We start from the raw sequence: 8,531 nt of genomic DNA on the forward strand, positions 1-8,531 counted from the left end.
CAGAGGTCCAAGGAAGGAAGAGAGTGGTGTGGGAAAAACGATCTAATTTCCTCATCTTGGCAGTGATATGGCCCTCTCCTTCCAGGGAAAGAACTTGCCTCTAATCGGAGTCAGCAGTACTGACTTGGCAGTTTTGACTGCAGCAACATCTCAGGGCTCCCCAGTTCCCTGGATCCCCTGGAAAACTCAGAGACAAAGGATGGGGCCTATGTCATGGACACTGCCACTTGCTCCATGAAGCTGGCCATATTTATGTCCCTTTCTGAAAGGCCTGCACACTTGTGGGTACTCAGGATGGTGTGGACCTTGGTGCACAGGTTAAACCACTCAAGATGCTGGTCCAGTTTTTCAGTCTGCAGGCCACTTTCATCAGGAGGCCAAAAGCCCTACTGAAATGGAACTGCCTGCAGATGGTATCCTGCCCTTCTGGCTCCCTCCACCTCATGGCAGGTGGGTTTGGCAGCAGCTGGTCCTCCTCAACACTTAGTTTGTGGGCTTAGCCAGTCTTGAAGTGGGGAAAGGTGGGGGCATAGATGCGGGCAGCTGTGGTAACAGTGGAGTGGAGGAGTATGACTTACAGTTCCGTACTTCTAAGAGATACTTAACCGTCTAAAATTTTATAATAATTGAGAGAATAAAATGAAAGGTCCATACCATATCATTAGAAGGCTTTTGGGTGGGATGCCTTTTTTTGTACATAAACTCTCAATCTTTTCTTCTTTTGTAATTAATTTTATTGGGTTATAGTTGATTTACAAGTTTCTGTTAGTTTGAGGTATTCAGCAAGTAAATCAGTTATACATCCACTCTTCTTTAGATTCTTTTCCAATATAGGTCATTACAGAGTACAGAGTAGAGTTCCTATGCTATACAGTAGGTCCTTGTTAGTTATCTATTTTATATATATGGTGTGTATATATGGTGTGTATGTGTCAATCCCAGTCTTCCAATCTATGCCTTCCTAGGGAGATGCTTAATAAAGAATCAAGACAGGCAAGGAAAAATGCTTACAGCTAATAATTCAGACCGTGAGACAATGGCATCTTGAGATGCTGGTGCTCTCCAGCCTCAAAATCTCTCTGTCCCAGTAAGAGCAAGCCAGAGGAGGCATAAGCATCTCTACACAGAAAAATGAAATGGATCATATCTCTGTTTGTCCACGTTCCCCAAAACTTCAACAGAGGACTTATTGTGCTCACATAGATGAAGATGTTTCTTTTTCTGATGTTAGAGACTTAGGTCTCTGGCAGGCAACTCAACCTCAAGAATGGCATCCTCAGATTGCCCTAAATATCCATTTACCACTTGCATTTTTTTTAGCTCTGTAACAACACATATATGGGTTTCTTTTGACAAAAGATAGACAATTAAATACTAATTACTACTAGAAACTTGAGGATAAACCCACAAATAAAACATTTAAAATTTTCCCATTCATTATACCACAGCATTCCTTTAAAATTCTATGATTTTATGCCAGTATTTTTTGGTGGTGTTTTCATGTACATCATATTCACAAAATCACAAAATTATACAGCTGAAAGGGTCTCACACGGTCTAGTCCTGTGCCTAACATGCAGAGAGACTGAATAGCTACCGCCTTATGATGGAAAGCCCTCCAGTTCCCATGTCCGTGTTTTACCATTATACCTCATTGTCTTGGAATTTTGACAACTTACAAATGTAAAGAGTAATGAGTTATCGCAGTTGAATTGTCAGATGGCACTGTAGCAATTTTTAAAACATAGTACTCTCTCTCATATCAATAACCTGTTATCCATTGCATAACACCCAACAGTTAAATTTCCCAACTCTGGTAACTTCCATGAGTATTCTTTTAGGAGCCATCTCTGAGAACTTCTCAGTTTAGATCTGATGATAGTTTTGCACATGTCTTTGTCTCACATCATGTGTCCTATCTCACCAAATATTTATCTTACAGACAATGACCATATATGCTAGTTTACATAAACCTCCCTGTAGTGCTTATTCCAGTTTTATGAAATCACTTTTTGAATAAATCACTTTTACTTGGACAAGCCATATCTCCCTAAGTCCTTTAGTTGGCTGTTTCTGAATTTAATCTGTGAAACATCTTTCCACTTTCTTCCCAAGAAGGCATCTATCACATTCCCTTATGCCTGAATGTGTACCTCAGACTCGGATGGTTGCCTAAATACACACCTTAATAAAAAAGCCATAAATAGATTGATTTGGCCACTTGAGCAACTGCCTATTTCAACACGACTCAAATTCACTATTTCCACCGGCTTACCAAAAGAACTCTTTTGGGCAACAGGATCCTTTCTCTGAGCTTCAGGAGGATGTTCCAGAGATTACAGAGTCCCTGCATCCAGGTAGCTGACTTAAATTTGAGTTACAAAGCAATAACATGAAATACCAGCCACACCTAAAATAAGTTACTTCATTTTCCCAGCAGATCCAAATGCATGCTTAAATGACACTTCAGCCCATCTTTAAGACATGGCTCAGAAGATAAGAAAAGGACTTCTTGTCTAGGATGTTTATTCACCTGCTTGCATTTCTGTCTGAAATCTAACGTCTAAGTTTGATTATTCTCGAGCAGAGCTCATCACATGTGCCTTTAGAATACATGATAGTATAGGAGGCAGTCACTGCTCTTAGCTACCCTTTGTCACTTGTCCTTTTCACTATAATAATCCAAACTAGCTTCTGACAGGTGACATAGTAAAAGCTGAGATAAATGAGAACTATGATGAGAGTATGGGGCTTCCGGGGTATAAAATATGATGGAAGACAGAATAAATAAATAAATAATTATCAGACAATTCTCAGCTTGAAACTTTGCTTAGGGCTAGCTGTGTTTCTCAGGGTTTCTAGAACATTGTAGAGCACAACCAAGATGTAAGTGTTCCCCACGGAACCTGAAACCTAACTTGTCATGTCCTTGGGCACACAATGTGGGTTCCCGGGCAGGAAGATCCTGAATTCTCAGAAGTCATACCAGACCAAATCATGCCAGACTCTTGCCCTTTGTCAGGGACCCAGTCCAAAGAAACCATAACATGTTTTTCTTCTAAAAAGATTTTTAAAATAAATATATGCTCTCTGAAACCCACTTAAGATACTGTGGGTTCTTACAGATTTCACACAGCTTATATATATGGCTCAAATAAACTGGACAAAAAGGGCATCTCACAATGAAAGGACTTTGTTCAGCCCGAGCAAAGTTGAGCAGCTTATTAAGGGTGACTTGGTACGTTATAAAGGTGAAAACTGCCAACTGATCACTTTTGTGCTATAGTTAAAATAGAAAGAAGTAGATTCAAAGTATAGGAAGTATGTGAAATGTAAAGGAGAAGTGGTAGGGCCAGGCTGCAGCTCACTTTTCTTGTTGTGGTTTGACAATATTTTTCAAAGGATGATACTGAGTAATTTGTAAAGGTAGTTCACTAACTTTTATTTTAATCATCATGAAGCTTCTAACTGCAAAGATAAGAATTGTTTCCTGGTATTTTGTAGTAAGATAGCCTATTTTGTCAGGCTTCCCTAGTAGCTCAGCTGGTAAAGAATCTGCCTGCAGTGTAGGAAACACCAGTTCAATTCCTCAGCCAGGAAGATTCCCTGGAGAAGGGATAGGCTACCTACGACAGTATTTTTGGGCATTTCTGGCGTCTCAGATGGTAAAGAATCCACCTGCAGTGCAGGAGACCTGGGTTCGCTCCCTGGGTTGGGAAGATTCCCTGGAGGAGGGTTGGCAACCCACTCCAGTCTTAATCCCATGGACAGAGGAGCCTGCCAGGCTACAGTCCATGGGGTTGCAAAGAGTTAGATATGACTAAGCACAGCACAGCCTATTTTTTCACCAACATGATGTTAGCAAAGTACAGTGAGGTAAAAGATTATTTTTAAAAAACTGTATGTGTTTAACTTTTGCACATCTTCAAGCTAAATATATTAAAGTGGAGTTGCTGATAGAGGTCTAATATATTCCCTCAGATAATTTCTGGATCTGTAGAACTCTAGAAGTTCTATGCTAGGAGAACTCCATCACTCTTTAATTTCACATATAGTTTTGTTCTAAGTTTAAAAGTGTTCCAGCTAACTATAATAGTGTTTGAACCTCAATTTACTGTTACTTGTGTGTTACTTAGAAAGATATATTCTTATTTCCCAGTGGTGGGATGATTATCCTCTCTGATTCTCCCCATGCCCTCCTGAATACATGTATCCCTTCTCCCAATCAAATTTTAATTCAAATGAAATTTCTCTTCAGAATTTTCAATTCAATGTGCTTTGCTTTCTATTTTATCCTTTTTCTTTATTTCATCTTTTTATGGTGGGAAAGCATTTGCTCTAGTTTACTTTTGAACTAAAAATTCAATAAAATATTAAACAGATGTAATAATTTAAATTTCTAAACTAAATTTATATGAGGAACAGGGAATTATAAAGCAGTGAGTTGGGAGAAACAGGGAAATTGAATATCAGTAAATATCACTCAACATTATTAATTATTAGAGAAATGCAAATCAAAACTACAATGAGGTATCACCCTACACTGGTCAGAATGGCCATCATATTAAAAAAAAAAATCTACAAGCAATAAACTCTAGAGAGGGTGTGGGGAAAAGGGAACCCTCCTACATGATGCAGGGAATGGAAATTTATACAGCCATTATGGAAAACAGTATGGAGATTCCTTGAAAAACTAAATATAGAGCTACCATATGATCCAGCAATCCCACTTCTGGGCATATATCCAGAGAAAATCATAATTTGAAAAGAAATTTGCACCCTGAAAGAAAACTGCAGCACTATTTACAATAGCCCGGACATGGGAGCAACCTAAATGCCCATCAACAGGTGAATGGGTAAACAAGTTGTGGTACATGTATACAATGGAATATTATTCAGCCATTAAGAAGAATGTAATAATGCCATTTGCAGCAACATGGAAAACCTAGAGATTGTCATACCAAGTGAAGTAAGTCAGATAGAGAAAGACAAATGCCATATCATATTACATGTGGAAACTAAAAATTTGGTACAAATGAATCTATTTACAAAACAGAAATAGAATCACAGATGTAGAAAACAAACTTATGGGGGAAGGTGAGGAAGGGATATATTGGGAGATTGGGACTGACATGTACACACTACTGTATATGAAATAGATAACTAAATAGAACCTACCATGTCGCACAGGGAACTCTATTCAATCATTTGTAATGACCTATATGGGAACAGAATCTTAAAAAAAGAACAGATTCATATACATTTACAACTGATTCACTTTGCTGTACAGCAGAAATTAATACAACATTGTAAATCAACTATACTCCAATAAAAATTAACTGTAAAAAGTGCTAAAAGTAAAATAAATACATTTGTAAAGTAAATTACATCTAAGGAGCAGGGAGTTATAAACCACTAAGTTGGAAAAACAGGGAAATTGAAATGGTTTGTGCACCAAAGTATTTGCCTTGAAGCTATCACCACTCCTGACTAAACCCGCAATCATGATGGGAGGAGCAGTGGATGTCTTTTGAGCAATTAGAAAACTTATTCATTCAGTTCTGCTTATAAGCTAAGAGCATGGCCATTTTTAAACTCAAAGGAAATTTTGAGTGATTTCTTGATAAATAGTAGCAGTTTTCTTCCGCAGAACTCATATTCATCAAAGAATATTATCACCGCTAAAAAGAAATGATCAGTTAACAAAATAATCCAATATAAAATTTGTTTTTTCATTCAGACTTACAAAATCTAAGTTGTGCTGTTTCTCACTTTCAGATACATGACAAAATAAGTGCAAAATGTCAGTGTTTATTAAAAGTGTTAGAGACCACCTGTCCTCTGGAATCTGTTCTATTCTCCATCCATAGGAACAAAGGATTAAAACCATACGTGGTCATTCAGAGCTACTCTTAGTCACCTATTCTTACAGCCAGAGTAATCATGCGAGAGAGTTCTCACTGATGGAATGCGAGCAGAAGGGACTTGGGCCATCTCAAGGCTGGGTCTTACCGCACCACGAGTGCTCCTTTGTACCTCCTTTGTTTCCACTGGGAGAAACTGGACATCGTGGCAATCAGACTTCAATGTGCAGATGAGGACAATGCCTTGGTGAATGGTAAAGCAGCCATTGCCTCTGGGAGATGTCATAAAGCCCAACTACCCTTCCTTGACTTTTACATAGAAGAAAATAATGAACTATCTCTATTGGAGCCATTGCATTTCTTGTACCTCTTTGCTACACAGCCTTCACCATAAACTAACATCAAAGGAGAACTAAATTCATGAGGCATTTTTTTTCCCCTAAAGTGGGACATTTCATTACTAGAACTGGATATGATTAAATCAAGTGATTAAATAGAGGGAGACATAATCTATATATATTTATCAGTTGATGCTAAAATTGCTGATTATAAACAAGCAAGATCAAGAATGAGAGGTTATTAGGAAAAGTCATTGCATAAGTATTAAAAAAAATAAGTTGAGTAGACTATACAGTTGTTAACTTAGGGCTTTCTGCTTCGTTTAATGTATAAATGTGTTTTAAGAGTGATGTATATAAGAAGCAATGTAATTGAATTGGACTTGATCAGTGATGTTTGAACTTTACAATCGTGTTTCTAAGAGCAATAAAATGGCTTTACAGTAGAAATCATCTATAGGGTAAATAAACTTATCCTATTTATTCTTAAATTCTCTAGATCTTAATACCATTGTTGCCTACTAAAACAATTTTTAGAATTAATTTTTTGTAATATGTGGGTTCTTAGGTCTTCAACTACTGTATTATAGCATAACAGAATAATGAAATTATAAAAATTCTTGAATGATCTGGAAACCAATGTCCATTTAATTATGGCCAGAATTTATAGGAAGCTGGAGAGAGTTCTTGTCTCATAAGCACTCGGTCAGTGTTGAACAGCTGAAGGGCTCAAAGCACTCCAGCTACACAGTGAAGTGAAAGTGTTAGTCCTTCAGTCGTGTCCCACTCTCTGTGACCCACAGACTGCAACCCGCCAGCCTCCTCTGTCTCTGGAACTCCCCAGGCAAGAACACTGGAGTGGGTAGCCATTCCCTTCCCAGGGGGATCTTCACAACACAGGAATTGAACCCAGGTTTCCTGCATTGCAGGCGGATTCTTTACTGTCTGAGCCACTAGTGAAGCCCCTTGCAACGTAAGACTCAGTTCAGTTCAGTTCAGTAGCTCGTCATGTCTGACTCTTTGCGACCCCATGAATTGCAGCACACCAGGCCTCCCTGTCCATCACCAGCTCCCGGAATTCACTCAAACTCATGTCCATCGAGTTGGTGATGCCATCCAGCCAACTCATCCTCTGTCATCCCCTTCTCCTCCTGCCCCCAATCCCTCCCAGCATCAGGGTCTTTTCCAGTGAATCAACTCTTCACATGAGGTGGCCAAAGTATTGGAGTTTCAGCCTCAGCATCAGTCCTTCCAATGAACACCCAGGGCTGATCTTCAGAACGGACTGGTTGGATTTCCTTGCATTCCAAGGGACTCTCAAGAGTCTTCTCCAACACCACAGTTCAAAAGCATCGATTCTTCTGCACTCAGCCTTCTTCACTAAGGGAGTATTTTTTGGTGTGGCAAATATTGAGCTAAGCTGACATGATCATTGTGCTTCCTGATTCAAATGACTTAGTCATTTGAAAGTTTGAAAGTGTCTGGGCCATGCCATTAGAGAGCAAGCTCTACTCAGAGCAAACAAACAGGCTTCCAAAGAAACAGGCAGCAAAGGAGGCGGAGCTTGAAGGGCAGCTAATGAGGTTCTGACTGTTCCACCGAGGCATGCCAGGCAGGAAATCCCTGTTTACAAGTACATCTTCCGGCATGCCAGGCAGGAAATCCCTGTTTACAAGCACATCTTCCATCTCCCTAAATCCTACTACTTGGCAACGACTCCTGACAACAGTTTATGTCATTGGAAAGTATCCTTTAACTAATAGCCCTTTTCCTTGTATGTACACTGACCTTAAAACCACGGGAACATTTTCTTTTGGGCGATGTTACAGTAGACATGTTGTTCAGTAGTCAGAATCCATTATCTCCTTCACTTTCAATACTGCATCCTGATGCTATTTCGTTACCTGCAGCTCCGCCATGCAGCCTAAGTGCCTCTTAGAAAGCTGGGTCTGGTGGTTCTAATGCTCCTTCCACTCCCATTTTTAGTTTTTGGCTCAGAGACAGCGAAGGGCAAGTCAGAATAAAGAGACTCTTATAATGATTTGCAGGAAGCTTGTGGAAAAGATCCTCTTCCTTACTCTGAAAGAACTCTGGAAGCCACCCTCTCTTACATCTGATATGAATAAATATGCATGTATCTTCTGTTGCAACTGTCAGCCGTTCTAGAACCAGGTAAGGAATTAATATTAAAAGGTATATTAGAAGGACAGTGAAGATCATGACAGAGAGATACAATGACCCTGTAACTTGAGATATTTCTTAGAGTGCTAGAGCTACCAAATTCAAAGCCTGTTTCTCTTTGAATTTTTAATTTCATTTGTCAACACAT

The 8,531-nt window shown here is 39.2% G+C and overlaps 1 pseudogene; it reads right to left on the bottom strand.

The window, feature by feature from the left end:
- Nucleotides 1-206: 206 nt before the first annotated feature.
- Nucleotides 207-8,121, bottom strand: LOC120862271 (annotated as a pseudogene).
- Between the last annotated feature and the right edge of the window lie 410 nt (nt 8,122-8,531).

This window comes from Oryx dammah, unplaced genomic scaffold, assembly GCF_014754425.2.
Source record: "Oryx dammah isolate SB20612 unplaced genomic scaffold, SCBI_Odam_1.1 HiC_scaffold_3, whole genome shotgun sequence".
Taxonomy (NCBI): domain Eukaryota; kingdom Metazoa; phylum Chordata; class Mammalia; order Artiodactyla; family Bovidae; genus Oryx; species Oryx dammah.